This window comes from Mustela nivalis (assembly GCF_964662115.1).
Source record: "Mustela nivalis genome assembly, chromosome: 14".
NCBI classification, from domain to species: Eukaryota; Metazoa; Chordata; class Mammalia; order Carnivora; family Mustelidae; genus Mustela; species Mustela nivalis.
This window is the reverse complement of record NC_139033.1, coordinates 55,693,443-55,720,308: the sequence shown is the minus strand read 5'-3', so window position 1 is coordinate 55,720,308 and position 26,866 is coordinate 55,693,443. Positions and strand designations below refer to the sequence as shown.

Genomic DNA, 26,866 nt, shown 5'->3' with positions numbered 1-26,866 from the left:
AACTCCAGGATCACGGCCTGAACCGAAGGCAGACGCTTCACCAACTGAGCCACCCAGGAAGCCGGCACTTCACATTATTAACTACAGTACTTCTTCCACTTTTAATTCTGTCCTTCATTACCCCTTTGTCTTCCGGTTCTCTTCCTTCTTCTGAGCGCTCCTTACCCTGCTTCCTCTTCTTCAACAATCCCACATATTATTCATGTTCTTCGTTGTTCTGCCTTTGGTTCCTGCATTTCTCACACTTGGGCTCTCTTTGGGCTGTTTCTCTATTTCCACATATATGCCTTCAAATACAGTCTCTAAACAAATGAGTTCCGGTTTATATCCTAAGCCCGAGCATTTTCTTGAGCCTCCTCCCCATAGAGAGGACTTTATGAGACACTCCTTGTTTGTTTCACAGGCAATGTAAACTCAACATGAGTTCTTCCTCACTTCCTTTCCACTCGCCTCGTTTTCCTCCTGATCTCCTGGATGAGCACCACCATCTCCCCAGTAGAAATCTTGGATCTTCCAAGATGTGTCTGCGTCGCTCAGGTGCATGTCGTACAGAGTCTGTGTCTCGTTCATCCTTGTATTCTCTGTGTTATTTGTTCCCTTTAAGGTAGCTGGCACAGTGATCTCTAGTTAATTTATGCTCCATAAATACATGAATAAAAAGAGGATCAAACTGATAAAAGGGACGGTTTCTGAAATTTAATAGACTGCTCAGATAGATTTCAAGGGACAGCACTTACCAGGGAAGACAGATAACCCATGAGAAGGAGAGCCCAGTGGGTCAGAGAGAGGCTGCAGGAGGATACGTTGGAATAAAGCATAATGGCTTCATGACATTTTCACGTGAAGAGACGGACATTGGAAATTTCCTGCAATACCATGAACCATGTCTGGTAAGATAGTAAAGCCTAATGAGAGGAAAGCTATATGGTAGAATCTCGGAATCTGCTATAATCTCGGGTGTTCAGCACATTGTCCATTTAGGGTCTTGCTTCTCGCCTTTCTCCCGAGGCATAGGGCTTCAGATATTCATGTATGAGTTGGTTCTCCCCAAACTGGAACTAATGATTTGGTGCTGTATGAGTTTCCTAGGACTGCCATAACAAATTACGACAAACTTGGTGGCTTAAAAGGACAAGAATGTATTATCTCATTGTTCTGGAGGCTAGAAGTCTGAAATCAAGGTGTTAACAGGCCCACGCTCCCTCAGAGAGCTCTAGAGAAGAGTCCTCCTTTGTATCCTTCCAGCTTGTCGTGGTTGCTGGCATTCTTTGCTTCTGTCATCACTTGGCCGCCTTCTCTCTGTGTTTAAGTGTGGCTCCCTGTTTCATCTTCCTTTAAAAGGATACCAGCATTGGATTTAGGGCCCACTCTCACCCAGTGTGACCTCATCTTAACTAATTACATCTGCAGGGGTGCCTGGGGGGCTCAGTTAAGTGCCTGCCTTTGGCTCAGGTTGTGATCTCAGGGTCCTGGGATCGAGCCCCACATCAGGTTCCTTGCTCACTGTAAAGCCTGCTTCTCCTGCTCCCACTCCCCCTGCTGTGTTCCCTCTCTCACTGTCTCCCTCTGTCAAATAAATAAATCAAATCTTTTTTTAAAAACCTCGTTATATCTGCAAAAAAAATGTACATTTTCTAAATAAAGTCACATTTTGAGTTTCCAGGTAAACATGAATTTTGGAAGGACACTGTTCAACCCATTACAGTCCTTTGCCAGCTAGCAGTTTATTGAAATTCACCCCTTGCCTGGTCTGTAAACTTGAAATGGGCCTATTAAATATTTTTCTTTTACCAACAAGCGTGATGTTAAGATTTGTCAGTAGGAGGCTCTGGAAAGACAGGACAAGAGAAAGGGGCTTCCTGTCCTGGTTCTGGTGTGCTGGCTTGACAAGCTCAGCACGCAGCTCTTCAGGACCCAGCAGAACGTTTCCCCTGACTCTTTCCACACCCTCTTGGGCAGGTTCATAGCAGAGTGCCACTAGTGAGGTACCTCCCAGTGAATGACTTTCCCTTGCACTCTGGAGAAAAGGTTTCCAGCAGTTCCATTACCACGGCACCATAGAGACTTCTCTGCTGTGCAGTGAGCCATGGCTGTGCACTGTGAAGGAGGCTGCTAATAATCAGGGAGACATTCCATGGGTCTAAATCATTCTGTTGCCCAAGTCACCCCAACGATTGCTCAGTGAGCCTTCAACAAAGTGGCTGCAGTGCTGGGGATGGAGTCTATGCCTAGGGTTCAAAAACATGGGCTTCCCCTATTCAGTGTTGATGTAACATTACTGCTGAGTAGCAGACCTGGCAGCAGAAGAGGCCGACACTAGGCCCATTATATGGCACCTCTCCCATGGGGACCGGCAGCCACCTGGTGGCAGACTGATTACACTGGGCCTCTTTCTTCGCAGAGGAGCAGAGATTCATCCTCCCTGGAATATACATGTTTTCTGGATGTGGAGTTGACTTCCCTCAACACAATACCTCAGCCAGCTGTACCATCTGTGTACTTAGGGAATCCTTTGTCCATCCGCCGGTATTCTGCACGGCACTGCTTCTCGTCCATTTCACAGCTAAGGAAATACAGCATGGGGCTCATGCTTATGGAATCCACTGGCCTTAACCCACATATTCCATCACCTAGGAGCAGATGGCCTACCTGAGAGATGAAATGGCTTATTGAAGACTCACTTGTGGTGCCAGTTGGGAGACGATACCCCCAAAGATGTGATTCTACCTCACAGGATACGGTACATGCTTCGAATCAGCAACTGTTACAGGGTGTTCTTGCCCCCATAGCCAGAACATATGGATCTGGGCATCTAGGGTTAGAAGTGGGAGGGGCTCTTCTCACTTTTAAACTCAATACCCATTTGCAGAATTATTTTTCCTGCCCCAGAAACCTTGAGCAATGCTGTTATGAAAGTCATAGTCTCCAAGGAGGAATGCTTCCACTAGCAGACACAGTGGTTCAGTTGAACTAGAAAGTGAGAATGCCTTCTGGACATTTTGGACTACTTATACCTTTGAACCAGCTGGCCAAAAAAAAAAAAAAAAAAAAAAAAAAAAGTCACTCTAGGTGAGGTGAACTCAAGTTGCTCCTATAAATGCAGACAAGAAGGACTGTGAGACCCAGGGAGTTAGCTGGAGGTGCCTAGGAGTGATGGCTTGGGTCACTCCAGATGAAGGAAATGTGGACTGGGGAGTGGAAGAAGGGAGATACAGTTCTCACTGGCAGCCTCCCAGCAAATCACAGAAACCAGGACAGCATTAGCATTGTATATTTTCTGTTAAACATATGTGTTCATTTTATATGCTGACCAGTTTCTTCTCTTTCATGTACCTAGAGTCGAAAGTTAACTTCACAGTGTACTCATTAGGTAACAATATTCAGTGGGATTCCGCCTGAATTTGAGGAGTAGTTGAGATTACCAGTGATGAATACAGTGACTGTTGGGCTGTGTATCTCCGTATTTTGAGGAGAAGGTGAGAACTTTACCTTTAAGACAGATAGCTGTGTTTTGTTACAAGAAAAATTGGAGTTGTTTTATTGATGCACACAAGTCGATAACTGTAGAAGGGGGGAGCCAAACAGCCGCAGGGCTGTCCTCAGTTGTACTGCTGTGCTTTTGCGAAAGGGGTTCTTTGAGTTTGTTTTTTGTTTGTTTTTTTTTTAAGATTTTATTTATTTATGTGACAGACAGAGATCACAAGTAGGCAGAGAGGCAGGCAGAGAGAAAAGGGGGGAAGGAGGCTCCCCATCGAGCAGAGAGCCCAATGTGGGGCTCAATCCCAGGACCCCAGGACCATGACCTGAGCTGAAGGCAGAGGCTTTAACCCACTGAGCTACCCAGGTGCCCTAATTCTTTGAGTCTTAAATGTCTTTTCTTTGCCCAAATTTGAGGCCCAGCTTATTTCACCATGAAGTTTCTTCCAATGACCTCATCCTATAGTGATTTCCTCCCCTGTAGAACTTGACTACATCACACCTTTAGCACCTAATTATACTCTGAATATAATTTTCCTCTAATTATTTGATGTGTTATGCTGCCTTTCCACCAGCCGCAACCCACCAGATCCTAAGTTCTTTTAGGACTACATCTCTTTTTCTTTCTTGTTGCTATCCATCAAAAACACGTATATGAATACACACTCAATAAATATATCTTAATTAAATAGCTGTCCTTACTCACTTGCCTCACAGGTTAATCTGCTTCTTGCTGCAAATTCACTTTCAGGTAATACAGTGTTTCCCAACCTAATTTAACTAACGAGTACTTGTGACATTAATAGTCAATGTCTCAAAAAAAAAAAAAAAAGCCAATGTCTCAAAAACCACTTGGGAATTGAAAAAAAAAACTCATCAATTTTTGCTTTGTATATAGCAATGATTTTTATAAAATATTTTCTTTGGATTAACATAAAGTTCTTTTAAAAATATACTCTATAATGTTTGTTAATATGACTTTTCCCATTACTTAAAAATAATTATGTAAGAAGAATTAAAAGGACATACTGTAGTTCCTCAAAAAATTAAAAATGTGATCCAGTAATTCCACTTCTGGGTACAAATTGAGAATAATTAAAAACAGTCTCGAAGAGGTATTTGTTCATAGCAGCATTATTTACAATAGCCAGAAGATGGAAGTCAAACAATTGTTCATTGAGAGATGAATGGATAAACAAAATGTGGTATTATACATGCAATATAATATTATTCAGCCTTAGAAAGGAAGGAAGTTCTGACACATGCTACAACATGAATGAATATTGAGGATATTATGCTAAGTGAAATAGGCCGGTCACAAAAAGACAAATGCTATATAATTCCACTTACATGAATGGAATCAACAGAGCAGTGAAATTCATAGAGACAGAAAATAGAATGGAGGTTGCTAGGGACTGGGGGAGGGGGAGGAGGGAGCTGTTGTTTAATGGGTATAGTTTCAGTTTTTGCAAGATGGAAAGAATTTTGGAGATTGGTTGCACAACATGAATATGCTTAACACTACTGAACTATACACTGAATGGTTAAGATGATAAATTTTATGTTATGTATATTTCATCACAATTTTAAAAAATCCAACAGAGTCTATAAAATGAAATTTATAGAGAAGATTATTCAGGAACCAGTAAAAAATTATTGAGAAAAATTAAAGAGGACCAAAATAAATTGAATGATTAGGAGGATTAGAAGACCTGATACTGTGAAATGAAAATTTATTCTAAAATCATCTGTAGATTTATCTGTAGATGTATTGCAATCCCAATAAAAATTTCAGTACTTTTTCTGGAAAATAAAAAAAGCCTAATACTAACATTTATATAGAAATGCAGAGTTGAGAAGAGCCAAGACACACTTAAAGGAGAATGAATTGGAAGGGTTTGCTCTATTGGTTGTCAAGATGTATTTAAAGTCTGCAGTAAAGGGGCACCTGGGTGGCTAAGTGGGTTGAGCCTCTGCCTTCGGCTCAGGCTCAGGTCATGATCCCAGAGTCCTGGGATCAAGCCCACATCAGGCTCTCTGCTTCACAGGGAGCCTGCTTCCCCCACCCCCTCTGCCTGCCTTTCTGCCTACTTGTGACCTCTCTCTCTGTGTCAAATAAATAAGTAAAAATGAAAAAAAAAAAAAAAAGTCTGCAGTAGGGGTGCCTGGTGGCTCAGTGGGTTAAAGCCTCTGCCTTCGGCTCAGGTCATGATCCCAGGGTCCTGGGATCCAGCCCCGCATCAGGCTCTCTGCTCAGCGGGGAGCCTGCTTCCTCCTCTCTCTCTCTGCCTGCCTCTCTCCCTATTTGTGATCTCTGTCAAATAAATAAATAAAATCTTAAAAAAAAAAAAAGTCTGCAGTAACTTGAACAGTGTATTAATGTAAGGATAATAAACATATCAGCAGAAGAGATTAAAGATTACAGGAATAGATTCACACATACACAGTTATTTGATGATTGACATGAATAGCACTGCAGAATAGTAGGTGAAAGAAGGTCTTTTTAATAAATTATGTGGCCCAATTAAATATATAGAAAAAGTAAAATAAAATTTTATTCTTACCTCATACCATACACAAAAATCATTTCCAAGTCAGTTGTGGACCTAAATGTGGAAAGCAAAACAATAAAGATTTTGGAATATAATATGGCAAAATGTCTTCAAGGTATTGGGATAGAGAGTGATTTTAGAAATAGGAGCCTGAGAGGCTCAGTTGGTTGTGCTTCTGACTCTTGATTTTTGGCTCAGGTGATGACCTCAGGGATGTGAGATCCAGCCTCACATCGGGCTTCTCGCTAAGTGGGGAGTCTGCTTGAGATTCTGTCCCCCTCCCACTGCCCCTTAGTGTGTGTGTGTGTGTGTGTGTGTGTGTGTACGCGCGCGTGCACACGTTCTCTCTCTCAAATAAATAAATCTTAAAGCCATAAAACAAAAATAGGACACTAAAAGCACAGTCACAAAGGGAAAAATTATGAATTTGACTTATTAAAATTCTGAACTTCTATTCCTCAAAAGACTGAAAAGACAAGCAAGTGTGGAATTCCTGGATGATTAGTGCTGTGCGAGAAGGAGAGGATAAGTAATTAATCTCATGGGAGCGGCAGCACTGAAGAGAGCTCCAACAACTTTTAAAGTAGTATTGTTGGAGTTTCCAGATTTGTTTAAAAAAAAAAATTAAAGGACCTTATAGCTTCAGTATAGAGTTGGGGCTTTAATTTTGTTAAGTACCTAGAAAACTAAGCAAATAAAAAAAAATGAAGCCATGTAATGATTTTCCAGGAGCAAAAACATACAAGGATGTTACCAGAAAGAACATATAATTATACAGTACTTCCTGATTCATCTCTGAACAGTATTTTTGAACTCATAAATCATAATTTGGTAATCATGATTCATTAATATTATATTATAACTGTATTTAGATATACTGTGTTATGTTTAAATATAGAACAATATTACATTAAAATTAAACATAGAATAGTACATTTATATTTAAACTTATTTTTATTCATTAACACTGTCTTATAATAACTACATTTAGAGAAGAAGGATGTGATAGGGAAAGAAGTAAATCCCTAGCTTCCCAAGCGGTAACATAGTGTCTTTGCCCTCTTTTCCACAAGAGGGCACAAGATGAATAAGGTTTTCAATTCCATTGTTTCACTGCTGGCCTTTGGCTGTTACCAGCCAACCGTGTACTTCCATTTTGGTATTGTTGACAAACTGCAATTGTTTTAAAGATTTTATTTATTTATTTGACACACAAAGAGATCATAAGTAGGCAGAGAGGCAGGTGGAGAGAGACAGGGAAGCATGCTCCCTGCTGAGCAGAGAGCTTGATGTGGGGCTCGATCCCAGGAACCTGAGATCATGACCTGAGCCCAAGGCAGAGGCTTAACCCACTGAGCCACCCAGGTGCCCCGACAAACTGCTATTGTTAACATCTAAACAACCATCTTTGAGTTCAGGGCACTACTAAAGAGATGTCCAGACAAAGAAGGAGTGATTCAAGGCACCAGAATCTAATGGGATCCCAGAGGGGAAAAGAGCAATATATTTGGAGGGCACGCTAAGGGCCCAAGGAGTCCTGCAGATCATGAGTTGGGGGTGTTCCTCTGGAGAGGCTGGAATGGTGGTGGGGGGGGGCACAGCTGGGAGAAATGTCAGTGATGCATTTGGGTGAGGCAGTGGGGACGGGATAGCCTGCACATGGAGATATCAGCTGTGAGAACCCTGAGGGCCCAGCATGGCCCTGGGAATGCAGGCGATTGTACTCTAGAAGACTTGGGGGTGGGGAGGAAAGGTTTCACCACCAAGACTCTGCCTGCAAACACTGGGCAGAGCCAGGTCTGTTCTCCTTTCTTGCAGCTGCTGTGTTCTATGTTCACTCCAGGCTCCCTGACCTCTGCACACAGCCACACTGCCCTGCCCACCACACCCCCATGGCTGTCTTCTGGTGTACTTCACCCTCTCCTCACAGAGACTGTTTCCTTGTCCAGGGCTCTTTCCTCGTAGAGACTGGTGTTTTCCTTCAGGACTCTCCCCACTTATCTGAAGGTTTACTCTCACCTATGAAGCCTTGGCTACCTTCTTATGCAGGACCTCTAAGCTTCTCTGACCAACGGTTCTCCTCTTTTAGCCTGTTTCCTTTCTTGAGCTTCCCTGGTCTCTACGCCTTTTCTCCTCTCCCACCACCAGCATTGTCATCCTTCTTTCCCCATGGTGTCACATCTGTCACCCAGTCAGCTAACCTCTCTGAAGGCCCAGAAACAGACGGACTCCCCAGAACCACAGGGTTCTCATGAATATAGCTGCCAGTGTTTCCATACTTCCATTTTTCCTTTTATGGCTTCTTCAAGCTCTACTCTTGGCATTTCAATTTAATACAAGTATTTTCAAAGCTGCGGCTCTGCTTTGGACTGAACTTGAGAAGTAGAAAGGTATGTACTATGTTTCAAAGAGGATTTTTAATTGAGCTTTTCCCTTGTGCCATATAATGGTGTCATGGAAACCAAACCAAATCAGGGGTCCTAATGCATAGGCTGTCCTCCTTTTGCTTCCCTTCCTGGCCAGGGCATCTAGGGCAAGTGAACTTACCTCTTGGAATTTCAGTTTCCTCATTTGTAAAATGAAGGTAGTGGTAGTAATTACCTCCTAGGAATGTCTCGAAAAATAAGTGAGGTAAGAAATGAAGTAGTATTTACTAAGTGTCTATACTAAAAAAATGTAGTTGTTATTATTATTATTATTATTATTATTATTTCTTCATCTGTAAAACTCAAGTGAGATTGCCAAGGGAAGCCTGAATTATCTCTAAGAGGCTCTTTCAGGCTCCGTCTTCTGACTTTGTCAAATATAATTTGCCATATGTGCTGGTCGTGGTTTATAACTCAGTCTTTATAGCTTCTCTCATCTCTCCTTTCCTTCTCTGGCAACTTCCACCTCACCCCAGTCCTTGGAACACCTATATAAAGCGCTCTTTGCACTGAATTCCTCTCTGCTTGAAAGAGTGAGTTTTTCAGTTCTGGGTGCAGTGGCTTCACCATCTGGGTAGTCAGCCCCAGACCAATGGGCACAGAGACCAAACCAGAGGGAGTAACTGCCACCTCTGCTCACATTTGAGTTTCTAGGTATGAAAACGTGCCCAAAGATGCCATATTGGTTGCCATGACAAACCACCTGTTGTATACAAATGTTTTTATTTCTATTCTGGAGCGAAATCTCATACAGCCTGCAACAGGGCAGCTTCAATGGGCCTGAGGGAGGGCTGAATCCTCACTGATGTGTTGAACTGATCAGGTTGCCCAGCACCCCATAGGACATTTCTGCTTTTCGGCTTTTTCCTGCTTTTCAGCTTTAGAACAACAGCAGCCATGAGTCAACCCGTTGTTCATTGCACGTGTAGTCTAGCATGGCAGGGTTTGAAAATGGAGCCTGAATTGGCCCAGTTTGGGCTGAATGATAGATGCTGCTTTCCCAGGTATAGTCAAGACTACTTACAAGGGAGGTTTCCAAAGACTGATTCTGTGATCCCAGCTAACTTCCTATCTCTGACCTGAAGAAGAGTTTAGAAGACTGAAAAAAGGCTGGATATGAGAAGGGATTTCGGAAAGAGCTGCTGGTGGTGCTGGCCCTAGCCAGTGTAGTAGAGGGAGAAACCAGAGGGGCTGTGTAGGAGGGGCCTGTGCTGCCACAGTTGGTAGGGGCAGAGGGAATGTGTAAGTATTTCCCAAGAACCAGTCTTGGGCCACTCCAGTGAGAAAGCTGTTTTATATCCCAAACTAGAAGGCTGACTGATAAGTAGAACCCTTCAGCAGAGTAAGGTCTGAGGCTCGATCAGACACATAAAGGTTGAGGAAGGGGTCTTGAGTGACTGGCTAGAAAAAGATCCACACACTCCATGGAATCTCTGAAAACCTCACAGAATTACCTCAGGAAGGAAAGCACTCACTTCCTGGGGAGGGCTGATGCCAGATCATCATAGAATTCCAAATCGTGTGAGAACTGTCCTGCCCCACTTTCACCTCCACCCTGGGTGGGGTCAGAAGCCATGGCAAAGGGTGGAGTGAACATCATGAAACAGGTTGGAGAGAAAAGAGAAATTTATTAGGACTTTGCCCCCTGCCAGTGTCATGCAGAGGAGGACAAACCCAGCCCAAGCATGAAGTTTAAAGTTAATTATTATTATTTGCAACCATGTGGATAGAACTAGAGGGTATTATACTAAGTGAAATAAGTCAAAGGCAAATATATGATTTCACTCATATGTGGGATTTAAGAAACAAAACATGAACATAGGTGAAGGGAAAGAAAAATAAAATAAGATGAAAACAGAGGGCGCCTGGGTGGCTCAGTGGGTTAAGCCGCTGCCTTCGGCTCAGGTCATGATCTCAGGGTCCTGGGATCGAGTCCCGCATCGGGCTCTGCTCAGCAGGGAGCCTGTTTCCTCCTCTCTCTCTCTCTCTGCCTGCCTCTCTGCCTACTTGTGATCTCTCTCTGTCAAATAAATAAATAAATAAATCTTTAAAAAAAAAAAAGATGAAAACAGAGAGGGAGGCAAACCATAAGAGACTCTTAACTCGGGGTGCCTGGGTGGCTCAGTGGTTTGGGCTGCTGCCTTCGGCTCGGGTCATGATCTCAGGGTCCTGGGATCAAGCCCTGCATCGGGCTCTCTGCTCCGCAGGAAGCCTGCTTCCCTCTCTCTCTCTCTCTCTGCCTGCCTCTCTGCCTACTTGTGATCTCTGTCTGTCAAATAAATAAATAAAATCTTTAAAAAAAAAAGAGACTCTTAACTCTCGGAAACAAATAGGGTTGCTAGAGAATGGAGTAATTGGGTGATGGGCATTAAGGAGGGTATTTAATGTAATGAGCACTTGATGTTATATGCAACTGATAAATCACTGAATTCTACCCGTGAAACTAATTTTAAAAAGTTAATTATTATTATTATTATTATTATTATGGACACCACACCTGAATTACTGGATTTACAGTGACTAGAGGACCTTTGTTACTCATAAGGAACCAAAAAATCTTAGTTGCCGCCCGTGTTTCTGCACAGGGCAGGGAAGAACTAGCCTCGTCATAGAGGAAAAGAGTGATGCTCTCTGATCCCCACCCCCATGAAGCTTGTTTGCTCCAAGAAAGGCCATCTTGGAAACAGTGGGTCTCAGCAAAGCTTGAGATGGGATAGGGGAGTAGGCAGAAAGGGGAAGGTGGGAAATAGACTGTTCAGAAAAGGGGCTGTGACTTTGTCTAAGGTGTGGGGGGAACCTCGCTGGCAGGGCTAGTGGTCATTTGAGATTTGTGAAAGAACCTTCCTGGCTATGGCATCCCTGTCTCTGGTACCTCGCTGCTCAGGTCTGATGGCTGAATGGTTCCGGTTAACTGGTGCTGGGGTAGAAGAGAGCTGCAGGGTAGTCAAGGATATCAGAAGACAGGGCTGACGTGCTGGACCACCATCTAAGCTAGATGAGAGAGAAAATGAAACACTGGCCCTGCACACCAGGCCCTATGGGTCCAAGTATCGGAACTGGGATTCCATAGAGTGGGAAGCACGGGAAATGGCAGAACAGCAGTCTTTGAAGCAGCCTTCTGAAGGTGGTACATTCACTTGTGAGAACAGGGATCTGGGCATCCCTTAGAATGTGGGCATCACAGTAGCTGAGCTGTTATGGGGGGAGAGGGAGAGGATGGGAAGCATGGGAAGGACTGAGAAGCCAGAGTGCGGTGGCTCATCCATGGCATGGAACGGACAGCAGAGAGAGGACTGGTGGAGAGGACTGGTTCAGTCAGTCAGGTGCTGAAGTTGCTGCATGAGGAGGTGAGTAGAAATCAGCCAGAAGTTGGGGCACCTGGGTGGCTGAGTCCTTAAGCCTCTGCCTTCGGCTCAGGTCATGATCCCAGCCTCCTGGGATCAAAACCCGCATCGGGCTCCCTACTTGGCAGGAAGCCTTGTTCTCCCTCTCCCACTCCCCCTGCTTCTGTCCCCTCTCTCTCTGTGTGTCTCTGTCAAATAAGTAAATAAAATCTTAAAAAAAAAAAGAAACAAATCAGTCGAAGTAGAGTCACATGTGATAAAGTCTTCTGGGCATGAACTTTTAGGGAGCTCCACTTCAAGGGAGGACAAACAGATGGGAAATTGATCTGGATGCTGAATTGAACTGGAATGCTGTGGTATAATATTCAATTATTAAGCTTTATACCTTTCACCCCCCCACACACACACACATGCACACACACACCCTGAACTGACCAGGGTCTGAACCATTATACAGTCTCAATCTTGGACAAACGGACCTTACCTGCTCTCACCATCACTGACACCCTCCAAGGGCCCTTAGGACCGGACATGCTGCAGTGGGAGTGAGGCTGGATGGCCTGTGCTTTCCTTCAGCTCTTCTGCCTTTACTCTTTCGTTTGCGGTAGAGAATTACTTGTCTCATGGAAAGGCTAGCAAGGTGCCTCATTAGTGCTCGCCAAGTGGCTGTTCATGGCTGATGGATGGCTGAGGCTGGTAATTAGACACAATCATGTTTAATAGGTCCCGGTGTTTGAAACAGCAGCTATGGAAGGGTAGTGTCCTCTGTCATTTCTCTGTACTACGAATACGTGTATAAAGTAAACTGGAACAACACATCTGAATGGCTCTTTCCCCCCAGGGAGGGGAGTTTCAACATATAAATCATACTTCTCTTAGCACTTTGAGACAATGAAGCCTTACTCAGTATTCTAGGTTAATATACTGCTCTGTGTTTGCATGAAATATCAGATGTTATAATTCTTTCCGTGGGAATGTCCTGTTCTGGATCCACAGGGATCCTGACTTGTCAGTGTTTCGGTGCCACACCTGAGAGCAGCTGCCATGTCATTAGCATCACACTATCCTCCAGCTGGCTTCACTCTGTTCCCCAGAAATCTGCTGAAGATCTAGTCCAAGGCCTGGCACACACTCCTGGTCTACAGAGTCTTCATTCTTCACCCCAGTCCTTCCATCAAGGTTGAGGTCCTCAAAGCCACGTGAGCCTCTGGATTTTCCTGGAAGAAGAGAAGGGGCTTCAGCAAAACAGGGAGCACAGGGAGGGGTAGAAGGAGAGTGGAGGAGTCAAGGAGAAGCAGGGGAAGAGAAGAGTGTGAGTCTGCAGTATTAGACACTACCCATGCAAGCAGGATAAGACCTACAGGGCAATTGCAGGAGGCCTTGAGAGATGCTCATGAAACCTGGGGGCGGGGTATAGAGCCAGATTGCAATCAGTTTAGGTGTGAGAAAATGGAAGAGGCAAGTGCAGGCAGTTCTTTCAACAACTCTGGCTGAGAAAGGGTGGGGAGAAATGGGGCAATAACTGCAGGGAAGGTGTTTTTATGATGGGCGAGGTTTGAGCATCGATAAAAAGCCCACTTTATGTTTAAACAGTCCTTGGTTCTAACATGTTAAGGCCAACGCGGTATGTAGTCAGTCATAGGTAGGGACGACATGACGAGCTTTGACACCTCTGATAAGACTGTGATGGCACCTGATCACATGTATATCCAGGGCCAGTAGTTCTTAGCTAAAGTTCCACTCTAGGACAGACTGGGTTGGGGAGTGCAGTGCACAGAGCTGGATTATTTGGAAGCACTACAGGTGGTTGACAAAAATAAATAAATAATAAAAATAAATAGATTATTGAAGAATGAGAAAAGAGGAGAAAATAACTCAGAAAAATCTTCATGTAATTGAAAATTAGTTCTAAAAAGCTACCAACACCTAAAAGGTATGTTGGATTTTAAGACAAAACCAAACCCCCTCCCCACCCCACAGCTCTGAAGAGACTTGCCTAGAGGCCAAGTGTTCTATGGATATTCTAGGGGAATGACCCCAGTTTTAGGATAGAGAGCTCTAGTCTGATGATTGGAGACACCTAGTCATAAACACATGCAGTTTGCACCGGCTCCCAGGGAAAAAGAAAGTGTGGAGTCTGGCACTTGTTGGTTATAGGCAAAGGAGGTTAACTTGGGAGAAATGGCCATATTTTGTTAAAATGTAAGTTAACAGAATGATTTCAGAATGGTGAATGTCTTGGTAAAAACATGATCAAATGACATCATACCTCAAAAAAACTAAAATTAAAATTGAATTTATCGAATTTTAAATTGAACAGGATGAGTTTAACTGATAAACTAAAGGCATAAATTGTCTTTTAAAAGAGCAGAATTCAGGGAACCTGGGTGGCTCAGTCATTTTAAGCATCTGACTTGGGCTCAGGTCCCAGGGTTCAGGGATTGAGACCGGCATCTGGCTTCCTGCTCAGCAGGGAGTCTGTTTCTTCTACCACTCCCCCTGCTGTACTCTCTCTCTCTCTCTCAAATAAATAAGTAAAATCCTCAGTAAAATAAAAGGGCAGAATTCTGCTCCTTGCCAAGGTAGAGTAGCAAGAGACTGCATTTGTCCTCCTACCTGAAACAACCAAAGAAAGAAAAATGAACAGAATATATGAAACAATGGTTTTGAAGAGACTGGACCTCAGGCAACAAAAGACAGTGATCCCTGAGATCAAGGAAACAAATGAGTGCCCCAGCTTATTTGAGAGTTTTCAGGTGACAGTACAGGGAAGTGTACCCAAGCAAAGTAATGCCCAGCTATGTGCTGCCTACATGAAACCCACTTAATATAAAGACATAAATAGAGGTAGAAAGCAAATTGGTAGTTTCCAGGAGTGGAAGGAGGGAAAATAGGAAGTGACTGCTTAGCGGGTAGAAGGTTTTCTTTTGGGGTGATGAAAATATTTAGGAACTCAATAGAAGTAGTGTTAACACAACATTGTGAAGGTATTGAGTGGCACAGAATTGCCATTAAATGGTTATTTGCATGTTGTGTGGATTTTACCTGCGGAAAAAAAAACCTGAACAGGCACGCAAAGGAAAAAAAACAATGTAAATGACAATCAGCAGAAACCAGAGACCCATGGGAGATCTAGAGAATGCAGTTATAAAACTCAGACTTTAAAATAATTATGCTTGCTGCATTCACTGGGAGATGAAATGTGACAGTCTTTTGATAGATAAATATAAACTATTAAAAAGAAACGAAAGGGAAATTCTAGAACTGTATGTAAAACAATTGATATTAGTAACTCTGTGGAAGGGTTTAATAGCAGAATAGGTAGATGAAGAGAAAATTAATAACTTTTTGATGGGTTGGAAGACAATATCCAGAATATAGTATTGAGAGATGAAAAGACAAAAACTGCAGGATTAAAGATAAGAGACAAAGAAATTATGGAAAAGAATCCTATAAGGAGAGGATAAGATGAGTGGGACAGAAGCAGTATTTGAAGAGTTAATAGTTGAGAATTCTAAAAAATGGATCAAAGGTATTAAGCCATAAATTTATAATTGACTTCCAAGGAGAAACAATGGAATCTGGAAAACAATAGACTGAAAAGATGGTGTAGACCGCAAGTGCTTTAATAGTTAGTACGTGGGACATTAACTTAGGATAAGAAAGAATTACAAGAGATGGGTGAAGATTGTACAGGCCACTAATGAGTCATGAGCAAGGGATGTTTTCCAGGCAGGTGGTTAGGAAATCTCAAGGACTACTGGTAGAATAGTGAGTCAGTCTCTGTGGGTGAAGCTGAGCTCCCATTACTAGGGGTGGGATGGAAATTGAGTCTGGAAGGGTCAGTAGGAGCAGGATGGTGAATGATCTCATTCTACAAGTGATAGGAAATACTGAAGCTGTTTTTGTTTGTGGCATCCTTGTTTCCTGGTAGGATACTACTACTAAAAGTCTTTCTCACATTTTCCTCCTCCTACCCAATATGTATAAATCATACTGTCTCTTGGTACTTTACTATGAGTGAAATTAAATTTAGATAAGTATCAGCTTCAACCTGCACTATACTTTGATTCCCTTGAGAGGAAGTATTACAGATTACCACCTTTAAAGAATCCAATTGCAAAGAATCTTATTTCCTCTTTGACTTGTTCCTCAGGGGCTAAAGTTAGACAGTAAATTAGGAAGTGAAGGGAAAATACAGAAGTTCCCCTTCAAAGTTGTTTCCATATGGCTGACCTTTTGAATTACTATCTCTCTTTCTAAGAGCTAAGAGCTTTCTAAGCCCTAAGAGTTAGGACTTGCGGTCCTAACCTTTGCCTTTCTGTCTCCACCAGGGCAAGAATACTCCTTATATCCCCGTACTGTCTTAATCAGTCAACACGAGCTCCATTTTGCTGTAATTGTGTTTTCCTCACCTCTTGAGTGCCATTCCCATCTGTCCCTCTCCTCCAGAGTCTGACTCTGTTATGATACCATATGACCCAGCAATCCTACTTCTGGGTACGTATCCAAAGCAATGAAAATCAAGATCTTGTAGAGATATCTGCACTCCCATGTACATTGCAGCGTAATTCACAATAGCCAAGATATGGAAGCAACCTGAGTGTCCTTCACCACATGAGTGGACAAAGAAGTGATAGGTATAAGTGTAGGAATATATACAGATACACACACAATGGAATGTTATGCAGCTATGAGAAAGAAGGAAATTCTGCCATTTGTGACAACTTAGATCAATCTTGAGAATGTTCTGCTAAATGAAATAAATCTGTAAAAGACAAGTTCTGTATGATATCACGTATGTAGAATCTAAAAATGTCAAACTCAGAGAAACAGAGTAGAGTGTTTAGTTACCAGGGATGATTGGAGGGTGGAGGAAGTGGGGAGATACTGGATAAAAGGCACAAACTTCCAGTTATAAGATTAACAAATTTGGGACCCTAATAAACTGTGTGGTGATTATAGCTATCATACTGCATCATATACTTGAGTGTTGCTAGAAGAGTGGATCTTCAGGGTATTCACACACAAAAAATCCTAGCTATATGATGGGTGAAGGTGGTAGCCAATACTTACGGTGGTAATCATTTTGTGATATGTAAATGTATCAAATTGACACTTTGTACACCTTAAACTTACACAATATTAAGTGTCAGTTGACCTCAAGAAAGCTGGAGGGAAAAAAAAATTCCTCAACTTTAATTTACAGCCCTTTTGCTGATTTAAAATTTCCACTATCCATTTGGTATAGTGCTCTGCTTCTAAATGCTGTGCGCAATTGTAGAACTTTCCAATCAGGGTAGATACAAGGGGCTTCCAGGGTCACGGATGTATGTACACATAAAATTGCATTAGATAGTAACAGCTTGCTGTTGAGAATAGTTACACAAGTCTTTCCTCTCACCATCAAAGTATGAAAGTTCCATTTCCTTCAAGTTTGCAAATGTTTGATATTATCCAACTTTCAGATTTTAGCCCATCAAATGAGTATAAAGTGATGCTTCATTCTTTCGTTACCGAGGTTGAAAATTTCTTCACATACTTTTTAGCCACTTGGGTTTGCCTTATTCATATCTTTTGCCAATTTTCTAATTAGGTGAAATCTAATTTTTAAAAAATTTTTTAAAAATCCTATCTTTTTTGTGTTCTGCAAGATTTCCATATATATTTTTTAGAGCAGCACTGTCCAGTAGAACTTTATGAGATGATGGAAATGTGTTTTTAAAAAAAAAATTATTTATTTACATGAGGGAGAATGTGTGTGTGCCAGGGGAGGGACAGAAGGGAAGGGAGAGAGGGAGCAGACTCCCTGCTGTGTTGGTAGCCTTATGTGGGGCTTGAACCAGGGCCCTGAAATCATGACCTGAGCTGAAGTCAAATGCTTAATGACTGGGCCACACTGGCTGGCGCCCCTGGAATTGTGTTCTATTTGTGCCCTCTTAATATGTTAGGCATTAGCCATGAGCGGCTGTTGAGTACTTGAAATGTGACTAGCGCAACCAAGGAAGCTGGATTTTAAATTTAATTTAATTTTAATTAATTATAATTTAAATGTAACTAGCCAAATGTGACTACTGACTACTACATTGGACAACGTGGGATTTAGGTATTAAGACCTTGCCAGTTTTTGGCATTGCAGATATCTTCTCCTGATTTGTCAGCTGTTGAAAAAATTTAGTCTGTTGAGACCTTTGTTAAATAGAAGTTCTTAATTGTGATGTGTTTAAGTCCATATATCCTTTTGCTTTATGGTTTGGCCTTTTTGGGGAAGAATTCTCTATAAACTTCAGTATCATAAATATAATCCCTGGAATTTCTGCTATTACCTTTAAATTTTCCCTTTAATATTTAGTTCTTTAATCCAACAAAGGCTCTTATTTGTAAGTGGTATGAAGACCTTGCCTTGTTTTTCTGCACATAATGAATCAGTTTTCCCAACTCATTCATTATGATGCTTTCTATTTCTGGCAGATTGTGAAAGCAAAAGGATTATGTACCAGGTCCAGTAATACCTAGATCTGTTTGTTAACCCTTTGTTCTGTACAGTGGTCCATTTGCCTGTTCCCTTGTGAGTTTCCACTGTTTTAAAACTTTACAGTTTATAGTATGTCTTAATATTTAATTTGTAGGACAATTTGTCTTTCTTTGCTTTTCATGATCAAATTGACTATTTGAGAAGACTTATTCTGTTAAATTTTAGAATAAATTTATAAATTTTTTTTAAAACTCTTGGTGAATTTTAATAGGGATTGCATTTAATTTATAGTTTAGTTTTGGAAGAACCAAATTCTTAAAGCATTGTTATTATATACATATCTATTTATGTAAATTATATACTTTTTTTCCCCAATGTTTATCAGCTTTTTCTTTCCACAGCTTTTTTATTAAGGCTTTATTTTTAAGTAATCCCTATACCTAGCATGGGCCTTGAACTCACAACCCTGAGATCAAGAGTCACATGCTCCACTGACCGAGCCATCCAGGTGCTCCATCATGTTTAACAGCATTTTTTTTTTTTTTTTAAAGATTTACTTATTTATTTGACAGAGAGAGATTACAAGTAGGCAGAGAGGCAGGCAGAGAGAGAGAGGAGGAAGCAGGCTCCCTGCTGAGCAGAGAGCCCGATGCGGGACTCGATCCCAGGACCCTGAGATCATGACCTGAGCCGAAGGCAGCGGCTTAACCCACTGAGCCACCCAGGCGCCCTTTAACAGCATTTTTTAAAACAGCTTTATAAAACCATCATACAAAATAAATAAATAAATAAATAAAAATAAAAATAAAAATAAAAATAATAAAAAATAAATAAAACCATCATACAAAGTCCTGCACATATTTGAAATGTGCAGATTGGCAGGCTTTGACATTTGAACGAGGCCATGAAACTATCACCAATATCAAGATAGTGATAGTGAACAAATCCACCCACCTCAAATTCCTTGTGCCCCTTTGTCATCCTTTTCTTCTATTCCTCCCCATGCCTCACATGATGCAACCAGTGATTGTTTTCACTCATTATAGGTCAAAAGAGTCCTTTGCATTTTCTGAATTTTTTAATATATGGAATCACACATTGTCCGGCTTTTTTCACTCAGTATAAAAGTTTTCAGATTTATCCATATTGTAGCATGAATCAGTAGTTTGTTCCATTTTATTGCTTAGTAGTATTCTACTGTATGGATATACCACAAATTTGTTTATCCATTCACACTTGGTAGACATTTGGGTTGTTTCCAGTTTGGAGCTATTACAGATAAAACTGCTATGACCATTTGTGTAAAAGTTTTTGCAAGCATATATATTTTCTTTACCCTTGCGTAAATATTTAGAAGTGAAATGGTTGGGTTGGGGCACCTGGGTGGCTCAGTGGGTTAAAGCCTCTGCCTTCGGCTCAGGTCGTGATCCCGGGGTCCTGGGATCAAGCCCCACATCGGGCTCTCTGCTCTGCAGGGAGCCTGCTTCCTCCTCTCTCTCTGCCTGCCTCTCTGCCTACCTGTGATCTCTTGTCTGTTAAATAAATAAAATCTTTAAAAAAAAAAAAAGAAGTGAAATGGTTGGGTCATATGGTAGATGTATGTTTAACTTTTTAAGAAGCTACCAAGCTGTGTTTCTAAGTGTTTGTATCTTTTTAAATTCCCATGAACAGTATATAAGAGTTCTAGTTCCTCTGCATCTTTCCCAACAGTTGGCATGGTCACTCTTCAGAATTTTAGCCATTCTGATAGGTGTGTAGATGTATCTTGTGGTTTTAATTTGCATTTCCCTTGTTAATTTGCCAAAGGTATTGGGCATCTTTTCATCTGCTTATCTGTTTTCCATACATCTTATTCAGTGAGCTGTGTTCAAATCCTTTGCCTGTTTTTTAAAAATGGGTTGTATTTTTTTATAGTGCTTTGAGAGTTCTTTATATGTTCCATGTAGTACTCCTTTATTAGATATGTAATCTGTGGATATTTTCTCTCAGTCTCTTGCTTGTCTTTTCATTCTCATAATAGAGTTTTTTGAAAGCAGAAGTTTTGTTGAAGAACTCTAATTTGTCAAATTGTTATAGGTCATTGTTGTATATAAAGAAATTGTATGTAAGAAGAGTTGTATAGGAAACCTTTGCCTTACTCATTTATAAAGAATTTTTCACACAAGTTCTGTCACTTCAGGTTTTACATTTAGGTCTATGTTTAGTATTGATGCATAACAAATTAACCTCAAATGTAGTGACTTAAAACAACAGAAATCTGGGGAACTTCTGGGGAAGATGGTGAAGTAGGGAGACCCTACTCCCCCTCATGAGGGATGAGTTCACCTCTTGGGTTCACCATGATGGATGAGTCCACCTCATCCCATGGATACAACTACGCCGTAACACCTGCATCAGTTTAAATAACCCAGAAAATGACCTGAAGACCAGCAGAACAGATTTTCCACAGTTAAATATAAAGAAGAAGTCACAGTGAACAGGGTAGGAAGGGCAGGGATGCTTTGGGAGCTAACTGGACAACTGCTGTCCATGGGTGGTTGGGGGAAGGATGCTGCAGGTATGGAGAGGGGAGAGAAACAGACTCTCACACCAGGGAGCACACATGGGGAAGATGAATCCACGTAACATTTGGCTTTGAAAACCAGAAGGGTGTAATTTCATGAGTTCTTACAATCAGCAGGGCTTAACACTTGGAACTTTAAAAATCAGCCCTGGGAGAGCAGTGGGGGGCAGCTGCTGAGAGAAAACTGAGTCCTCACTCTTAAAGAGATGGCACAAAAAAGCTCAATGGAAATATAGCATAAAAGCTGCTGTTTGAAAAATGCCTGGCATATACGGGAGGGAGAGTTGTTTACTAATCTCAGAGTGTATGCTGGAAGGGAAGGGATTTTTGCGATACTTTTGCAAGAACAAATGAGCTGGCAGGTGCCATTTCCCTTCCCTTACCCCCTAGCCTAGACATAGGGACACCAGTGGGAACCAGTCTTGCACCAACATGGCTACCTAATATGCTAACAGTGCTCCCTTGTTCTCTGGTGGACACACCCCACCCCCCAGCAGCTAGGCCTGTCTCCAGGTCTCCTCCCATAGCAGATCCACCTAAACCTTGCTAATACTGCAGCCCCAGCCTCCACATACTTCTGTGTATCCACCTGGGACAGTGAACCTGTGTGGACCTTGCTGCCATTGGGTGCCCTGCCTCTGCATTCTCCTGCTGACCCTCCCTCCAATATGCCTTGGCTAGACCCCATCCAAAGCGATGCCACAAGCCAGCAGTGTACAAGCAGCCCTGACAGGGGCCAGCACCACTCCAAAGGGATTCTTCCCTGGGGAGAGGGGAGGATCACTACAGACCAGTCTGACTGTATTGCCATCTGTAGGCTGGGGGCACACATTTGGTCTGACTGTAGGCCCCATTCACTAATGAAAGCTTCTCAGGGAGCAACACAGGGAAAATACCCTGTAATTCTGTACTACTGCATCCTGATAAATGCCTGTTCTGACTTAACTCAAGCTCAGATCAGTCCCAGACTGGCCCCTTAAAAACACATGGACCAAGCTTGCCCACAATAGGCAGAGAGCCATTGCAGATGACTGGACTGAAGGCAGCTACAGCTCAGCCACAATAGCAGGGTGCACACAACACATAGGAAACACTTCTGAAGTGACAAGTTTCAGAGGACAAGGAACATTGCACTACAGAGAACTACAGGATCTCATCTTCATGACACCACTATTTTCAAGAGCAGGAGAAATAGCTGACACTCCTAACACATAGAAACAGACACAAAGAGTTAGACAAAATGAAGAAAAGGAGGAATATGTCCCAAATGAAAGAACAGGACAAAAATCACAGCAAGAGATCTAAAAATATCACAGTAAGAGACCTGCATGAAACGAAGGTAAGCAATATGCCTGATGGAGAATTTAAAGTAACAGTCATAAAGATACTCACAGAACTTGAGAAAAGAGTGGAGAACCTCAGTGAGACTCTTAACAAAGACATAGGAAACATAAAAAAGAACCAACCAGAGATAAAGAACTCTATACCTGAAATTAAAAATACAGTAGACAGAATAAATAGACTAGAGGAAGCAAAAGAAAAAAAAATCAGCGACATAGAGGACAGAGTAATGGAAAGCAATCAAGCTGAATGGGAGATAAATAATTTTAAAATGAGAGTTAAGGAAACTCAGTGACACCACTGAGCATAAATATTTGCATTGCAAGTATCCCAGGAGAAAAGAGGGAAAGGGGGCAGAAAAGTTATTTGAAGAAATAGTAGCTGACAACTTCCTGAATCTGTAGAAGGAAGCAGAAATCGAGATGCAAGAGGCCCAAAGAGCCACACCAAAATCAACCCAAGGAGGTCCAGATCATAGTAATATGGTCCAGACACATAGTAATTTAAATGGCGAAAAACAGTGATAGAGAATTTTAAAAGCAGCAAGAGAAATCAGTTACATGCAAGGGAAACCCCAAAAGGCTATCAGCTGATGTTTCAGCAGAAACTTTGCAGACCAGATGAAAATGGCATATGTTTAAAATCCTAAAAGAAAACAAAAACCCTGCAACCAAGAATATTATATCCAGCAAGGATCACATTCAGAATAGGAGATATAAAAGGTTACCCAAACAAAAGGTTAAAGGAAATCATGACTGCTAAAACCATCCCTACAGGAAACATTAAAGGGGATGCTGAGTGGAAAGGAAAGACCATAAGTAGGGGTAAGAAAAGTAAAAAGCAGAAAAGAAGTAAGATTAAGTATTTCTATAAAACTCAGTCAGGGGATTCACAAAAGGATGTTAAGTATGACACCAAATACCCAAAGCATGGAGGGGAGAGGAATGAAGAATGTGTTAAAATGTGAGCAACCATCAACTTAATATAGACTGCTATGTGCATAAGATGTTCTATACAAACCTAATCGCAACCACAAATCAAAAGCCAGTCATAGACTGATGAGAAAGGTGGGGGTGGAGAATGGGTTAAATAGATGAAGGGGATTAATTTAAATTCCAGTTAACTAAACTCCAGTTTTAACTGGAATTTAAATTAAAACTTAAAAATATAAAAAATAGTGCTCACTTTGGCAGCACATCTACTAATGACACAGAGGTTAGCATGACCCCTGCTCAAGGATGACATGCAAATTCATGTAGCATTTCATACTTCAAAAATAAAGATAAATAAAAGTATAATTTATTTAGATAGCTTTCAAATATTAAAAAGACTAGTCAGATATGTAAAGAATAAAGATAAAGGAATAAAAAAAAGATAAAGGAATCCAAGTAATCACTAAAGAAAGCCAGCAAACCAAGAGAGAAGAAAGCAAGAGAAGGAACAGAAAAGACCTATGAAACAATCATAAAACAAAAATGGCAATAGTTATGCTCCTATCAATAATTACTTTGAATGTAAACAGACTAAATGCTCCAATCAAAAGACATAAAGTAGCAGAATGGATAAAAAGCAAGACACATCTATATGCTATCTACAAGAGACTCATTTCAGACCTAAAGACACCTGTGGGTTGAAAGTGAAGGAATGGGAAAGAATTTATCATGCAAATGGAAATAAAAAGAAAGCCAGGGTAGCAATACTTATTTTGGGCAAAACAGCCTTTGAAACAGACGGTAACAAGAGACAAAGAAGGACATTCTATAACTATTAAGGGAAAAATCCAACAAGAAGATATAACAATTGTAAATATTTATGCTCCCAACATGGGAATACCCAAATACATAGAGCAGACATTAACAAAGGAAGAAATCAGTAATAATACAGTAATAATAGAGGACTTAAACACCCCACTTACATTAAGGGATAGATCATCCAAACAGAAAATAAACAAGGGAACAGTGACTTTGAGTAGCACATTGGACCAGATGGATCTAACAGATATATTCAGAACCTTCCATCCAAAAACAGCAGAATATACATTCTTCTCAAGTGCACATGGAACATTTTCCAGAACAGAACACTGTTAGGCCACAAACAAGTATCTTCAACTTCATAAATCTTTTCTTCTCTAATATCTGGTAGTTACTTTAGGGTTTATATTGTACATTTTTAACTTACTATGATCTACCTTCAAGTGGTGTATCACTTCACTTAGTATTAGAAACTTATAATACTTACATTTCTCCCCTCTAGACTTTATCATCCACTTTATTCATTTGTTATCAACCCTACAATGCAATGTTATTACTTTTGTTAAGCCGTCAATTATTTTTAAAGGAACTTAAATAAGACAAAATATATATTTACCCATGTAGTTAGTTACCATTTCTGGTGCCTTTCATTTCTTTGTGTAGATTCAGATTTATTTCTGACATCATTTCCCTTTTGCTGGAAGGATAGCTTCTGACATTGTTTTGTAGTGCAGTTCTGATGAAGATGAATTCTTTCAGCTTTTGTATGTCTGAAAATATCTTTATTTTGCCTACATTTTTTAGGAGATATTTTCACTGGGTATAGAATTTAAAGTACAGTTTCTTCTTTCAGTACTTTAAGGATATTGCTCCCTATCTTCTTACTTATGTTGTTTCCAGTGAGAATTCTTGTTCTTACCTTTGTCTCTCTCTACATAACTCCCCTGACCTCCTTCTCCAGCTGCCTTTAAGAGTTTCTCATCACCGTTTTTTAAAAATTATTTTGTGACTTGGTGTAGTTTCTTCATGTTTCGTAGGCTTGCGATTCATTGAATTCCTTGGATTTTTGGAGTTACTGGTTTACAAAAAACTAGGGAAACTTTCAGCCATGAAATCAAATATTTTGGACTTCTCATTCTCTTCTCTCATAGGCAGGCTGCATTTATATGTATGTTAGGCTGATTGAAGTTATCCTGCAGTTCACAAAAGTTCCTTTCTTCCTCCTTCCTCCTCCCCCTTCCCCAACCCTCCCTCTCCTCCTTCTCCTTCTCCGTCTTCTCTGCCATTAATTCTATCCAGTGCATTTTCACTTCAGACATCATAGTTTTCATTTCTAGAAGTTTGATTTAGGTACTTTTAAAAAATATATATCTTACATTTCTATTTAAAAATTTGAACATAGAGAAGACAATTATAATAATTGTTTTAATAGCTTTGCTTATTCTAACATCTGTGACAGCTGTTGGTGGTTTGGTTTCAATTTATTAATTTGTTTTTATTGTGAATTGTATTTTCGTGCTACATTGTCTGCTGACCTTTATTTTAATACCAGATGTTGAATTTTACCTTGTTGAGTGCTAGGTACTTTTGTTGTTGTTCTACTGCTGTACTCTAAATATTCTTAAGGTTTGCTCTAGGATGTAGTTAAATTTCTTAGAAAAAGTCTGATCCTTTCAAGTCTTATTTTTATGATTCTAGTGAGCCCAGAGTAGTGCTTAGTCTGGGGCTAATTATTTCCCATTACTGAGGCAAGGCTTTTCTGAGTATTCTGCTCAATGCTCTGTGAATTATGAGTTTTTCCAGTCTGGCTGGTGAGAATAGGCACTGTTCCCAGCTCGGTGGCACTGCCAGCCACTGTTTTCCAATCTTGTCAGATAGTTTTATTCCCTTAGTCTTAGGCAGTTCCTCTCCTCCTGGGCTGGTAAATAATTTTCTGCTAAATACTCAAGGATGACCCTTTCACATCTCTGGGGTTCTCTCTCTGTCCTAAGCACTAGCCACCTTGACCTCCCCATGACTCTCAGCTGTGACTCCTCAACTCAGGGAGACTGCTAGTCTCTGCCTGGATTCCCTCTCCCTACACTGCAGCATGAAAACTCTTAAGGCAATAAGATGGACAAAAGAGCTCATGTTATTTTGTTCTTGTCTCTCAGGTTAATGTTTATTATTGCCCAGTGTCCAATATCTTTAAACGTGTTGTTTCATATATTGTGTCTTGGTTTGTTTGTTTATTTGAGTCAGGAGTGTAAAATCCTATTTTTATACTCGTATTAATTCATCTTGAGTGGAAGCAAATGTCCTTTCCTTCATTTTTTAAATTTGAGATTTTAAGAAATTTCCATAAATAATATGTGGATTCTTCAGTTCTTTCTTTCTTTTCTTTATTTTAAAAGTAGGCTCTATACCCAGCATAGACCCGAGTGCAGGGCTTGAACCCATGACCCTGAGATGAAGACCTGAGCTGATATCAAGAGTCAGACACTTAACCCACTGAACCACACAGGCACCCCTTAGATTCTTTCTTTGACAGTGTTCTTCCTTCTGTTTTCTATGTTCTCTCTGAAATTTGTCTTTGGATATTAAATTTTTCTGGACTAACCCCTAATTTCTATGTTTTTTCTTTAACTGAAGTGTAGCTGACATACAATATTATTTTAGTTTCAGGTATACAACATAGGGATTTGACAGTTGTATACATTACAAAATGCTTACCATGGTCAGTGTAGTTACCATCTGTCACCATACAAAGTTATTGTAGTAGTAATTGACTTTATTCCCTATGCTGTATTTTTTATTCCCGTGATTTACATACTTTATGACTGAAAGTTTGTACCTCTTAATCCCCTTCACCTATTTTACCCACTCCCCACCCCTGCCAGTTTGTTCTTTGTTTGTGAATCTGTTTCTGTGTGTTTTGTTTTTTTAGATTCCACATAT

At 40.9% G+C, this 26,866-nt stretch overlaps 2 long non-coding RNA genes across 3 annotated transcripts in view; one reads left to right on the top strand and one right to left on the bottom strand.

Annotated features, from left to right (window-relative positions):
- Positions 1 to 26,866, top strand: part of LOC309848227 — an 89,418-nt gene that overhangs the window by 8,455 nt on the left and 54,097 nt on the right. The gene's annotated exons all lie outside the window — the stretch shown is intronic.
- Positions 12,500 to 26,866, bottom strand: part of LOC309848229 — a 32,686-nt gene continuing 18,319 nt past the window's right edge. Inside the window, exon 2 of the long non-coding RNA XR_014302905.1 lies at positions 12,500 to 13,016. This is a non-coding gene — a long non-coding RNA (uncharacterized lncRNA). The remainder of the gene's footprint in view (positions 13,017 to 26,866) is intronic.